The sequence below is a fragment of the Lissotriton helveticus genome, chromosome 10 (genome assembly GCF_964261635.1).
Source record: "Lissotriton helveticus chromosome 10, aLisHel1.1, whole genome shotgun sequence".
NCBI lineage: Eukaryota > Metazoa > Chordata > Amphibia > Caudata > Salamandridae > Lissotriton > Lissotriton helveticus.
Genome location: NC_136071.1, coordinates 852,836,211 through 852,840,640, shown reverse-complemented (window position 1 = coordinate 852,840,640; position 4,430 = coordinate 852,836,211).

Here is a 4,430-nt window from a genome sequence, read left to right as displayed (position 1 = left end):
TCTCTACCATTCCTATGTGACTCTTAGAGTATATCCATTCGTATCCCTTCCTTATGTACATAGAGATAACTCTAATCACTAGTATATGCAGTAGACCTTTGTTCTCTCTAGCATTCCAATGTGACTCTTAGAGTATATCCATTCGTATCCCTTCCTTATGTATATAGAGATAACTCTAATCACTAGTATATGCAGTAAACCTTTTTACTCTCTACCATTCCTATGTGACTCTTAGAGTATATCCATTTGTATCTCTTACTTCAGTGACTCTACTTTTTGTACATTTGCAATTTTTCTATGTTTGTATCTCTTCCTTGTGTGACTTTTTTCTGTTTGTATCTTTTATGTAACGCATGTAATCCTAAGTCCTTATGTTTTGCAACCGGTTCTTATGTAAAGCGCTCTGACACCTTCGGGTCAAGTTCGCGCTATATAAAATCGCATTAAATAAATAAATAAATAAAAAATCACCCTCTTTTATTGTTTTAAATTTCGAGCACGTTTTGAAAGTTCCGAACACTATTTGGTGCAGTCTTGTAATTTTACACAAGTCAGTCTTAAATTGTTGTCTTTAACAAGCGCGACAGTAAAAGAGCGCGGTCCTAGGGCCCGGCCCCCCGGTTTCCGCCCCTTCCCTACCTGGTCTTGCCTCTATGGTCTTGGGGCGGGCGGAGCGCCGAGAGGCCTTCGGCCGCCTCAACTACTTCCGGGTCGAGCCGTGACGCACATCCGGTGGAGGGAGGGGGGCGGAGACCGAGGCCTATTTAGGGTCAGATTGCGGTGACCTCGGTCTCTTTGTCCCCCTTCTTCCCACCGGATCAGCTGTGCTCGCCCGCGACCTGCTCCCCCCCATCCTCTCCCTAGTCTAGTCTACAGTTTTTAACTTAATTGGCCCCTCGTGTTGCTACGAGTCCAGAGCGGATTGCGGAAGAGGTGCCTGAGTGGTCGGCGGCTGCGTGTCGGCGTGTCCGGGGAGCGTGGCGACGAAAGAGATCGGAGCATTCTTCCAGCAGTCCTGCATTCCAGGTAAGGGGCTGCGCGTGGCTGGGGGCTCTCGTCTGTGGCTGTAGGGAGAGGGAGCAGGGTGGTAGAGGCCCCGATCCAGTGCGGCTGCGGGTGGGGGTCTCCGGAGACACGGTTCTCCTTCCGGGTGTGCGGGGGATGTGGGAAGGACTGCAGGCGGGGCACAAACTTGCGCACGGGGAGGGCAAAGATCCCCGTTTAGAGCTGCAGTGTTGTGAAGGGGCTGGGGGCCAGAAAAGCGAAAACAGTCCGGCAACGAGTGCGGCAGCGAGGGTAGATGGAACGTGCAATTATCGTTCGCACAGCTGGATTAGGGCCGATTAGCAGAGGTCTGGGGCAGAGTGATTAGAGCGGATATTAGCACGGTCCAAGAAGAAGGGGAAAAGCTAGGTAGATCGTGTCAAAAATGCCGCCTAAGAGAACCAGCCATAAGAGAAAGGATGCAGACCCTGAGATTGCCCAGCTGTTAAAAATGGTATTGGCTAAGCCGGGCAACTGACAAAAAGCAAGTGTGTGGGAGGGTCTATGAGGGAAACAAATTAGAGACCTCCAAAGTATCCTATTCCCCAATCCAACTGTAACAAACACACAAGGGATACTAGAGGTCTATCAAAAGCTCAATATTGTGTGTCAAATTCAAAAAAGTAACGCATGTATGAGCTCGTGTCTGATCACAAAAGGGAAGTAAAGTGTGAGAACAAGACAGAAAATACTCCCATCAGCCCACCATTTGGCGGAGTATCGTCATCTGGGATTTTTTGTACAAAGACTGGTATCTGTTAGGTCTCTCACCTGATGATATTGTGAGGAGACCTAAAAACAGATCCTCCAGTGACGAAAAGAGTGTATGAATAACTTGGCTGAATGGGAGGGGTTGCAGTGAAACAGAAGTGAAAAAAAGAAAGTGAGTTAAAATTACCTAGTGTGATGCCAAGGCAAAGTACTTTATTAAGGGGGTCATCACAGAGGTAATGTTAAAAGCAACAGTATGTGGATAGTATCAAAACAAATATTACTATCAATCAGATGGATCTGGTCGACATGTTTCAGCCTATAATGGCTTTCTTCAGGACCTATGATATGGGATACTACTGCAACAATTGCTATACAAGTTGACAATCACTTGATAGAAAAACCATACTATGGGTGCCTACCGTGTCTCATCTGGTAGGTCAATGAATTCTCACCTGTATTAAAATAAAAGGGACAGACACGAGACATACATACAACAATGTTGAAAAAGCAGCTTTGTATATACTGTACAATACATATATTGGCCTTGCATCCCATGTGGGGCAAATTTAGTGAAAGAAAAAAATCACCCAAAAAGTATATGGTGTAGGAAGGTAGATCCCTGACTATGGTTGCCCCCAACTTTTTGCCTGGTGTTTTGCTGGTTTTCTGACTTAGTTGACCTGAGGCCCTGCTATTCAGGACCTCAGGCCCACTGCTCTCTCTGTTAAAATGGATTCCATGTACCCTAGGTACATATCTAATTGGATACTGAGTCACCTTATCAGTCCCTGTACAGTGTACCTTAGGTACCCAGGGCATAGGTGTACCCAGGGCCTACCAGGGGCGCAAGCATGTATTATGCCACCCCTGGCTGGCCATCCAAATCTGACACAACTGGCTGCACGACAGCTGGGGCAAGGTGGTGTAATCACCCTTTGCTTTAGATATAGTATACCTATATCTAACCTTAAAATGGACACACAGATCTCCTATCAGTCACTCCTATGGCAGGCCTTAACAATCCTGAAGGCAGAGTGCTTGGAATCGTGTGAGATGGTGCTCTGGCATGAGCTGAGCCTGTCTGCGGCTTTCGGGATCCATCCCTTAGCCGTTTCCATGATATCGCATACCATATACTCTTAAGTGCATTATAATCCTCGCGGTTATATGCCAACTCTGGTATCGCTTTATCAAAACACGTCGAGTAAGGTGTCATACGAATTGGAATACTAACCCCTCGCCAATTCTGGCGACGGGGTTAGCATTCCACCCTTCTAGAGGGACACGACATGTATGTAACCCCTAACCCCGGTTAAAGTCAAATAGAGCCTCAGCTCCACAAAATGGATGCTGCCACCGAGACACAAGTCTGCCCTCCTGCTGCTGGGAGTCCTCCCAGAGCAGGAGATAAGGACAAAGGGTTTCCTGCCAGGGGCGGTGCCAGCACCGTCCCAGACAGGGTTTTGTGTATTGTAGGTAGGCAGGGCTTTAGAGGAAGGTGACTGCACGTGGCACCCCGGTGCTCACTGTGCATAGGCTGGCTGGAACCAGTTCCAGGGTCACTCCAGACCCTGTGCTGGGGAAAAGCCCGCCAAGGAAGTGGGTGTAACCACCCCCCTCCCAGTCCCACCCCTAGGGCAGGACTTAGTCGCGTGCCAGCCCCTTTTTACAGGATAAAGGTAGGAACTGGCCCCCTTCCAAATCAGATCATCTTTGAATCCTGAAACTACTTTCCACGAAAGGAACTCAAGACTTCTTCCTAAGATTTCTCCCTTGTGACTAAGGAGTAGTCACCCTGCATCCGCAGGCACCATCTAAAGAACACTGCGGTCTGCTGCAAGTCCTTCCTCCGGAATCCGACTGCCCAGCTCGACGAGAACCGGCTTCCCTGGCACCTCTGACCTCTACCCACCTCTACAGCCCAGCTGAGAACCGTGGGTGCGACGAGACCTCGAGGGACCGGCCATCGCCAAGACTGCACGACTTCTGCACAGCAAGCCCACCGAGTAATTTCCTGGTGAGTGCTTTGGGGTCCGATAAGCCCCGACCCTGAGCAGCTCCAGCACCGAAGAGTAGCCCCCCAGCATCTCCACGATCGGCGTGGGGCCCTTCTGCTTTTTGCTGCTCACCGCGTTGTTTGGCTACTAGCCCGCTGGCTTGTGGCCTCCTGAACGACGCCCGACGACATCACTGCTGCTAGTCTGGTTGCTCCAGACTGGCCCTTGCTCCCTTCCAGAAGAGGAGCACTCCGGACCCTCCTGGTCCACTCAAGACGCCATTTGGAGTCCACCGCGTGGGCTTGAATTAGCCAAGGCTTGTTGCCCAATCCGGGGTGACTTCGACGCCGACAGCTTCATCCATCGTGGGACAGCTCGCCTCTCCATCCTGGTCGCCGACAACGCCTCCTGGTCCGTGAGATCTGCAGAGCCAGCGTCGCCCACTCACCTAGTCGAGGTGACTTCGCCCGGTGCCATCCTGGTGCCCACTTAATCACTGGCTAGTGATTCAAGAACTTGGTCCCCTCTGCTTTCAGGTTTTCTTCTTCCTTGATCCAGGCTTGGATCCATCGAACTTTCCTTCACTGGTCGCCTGCCAGCAACTTCCTTCTTCCAGGCTCCTGGTCCGGCAACGAGATTCCCGACGTCTTTTCAGACCTATGCAGCTGCAGCCCC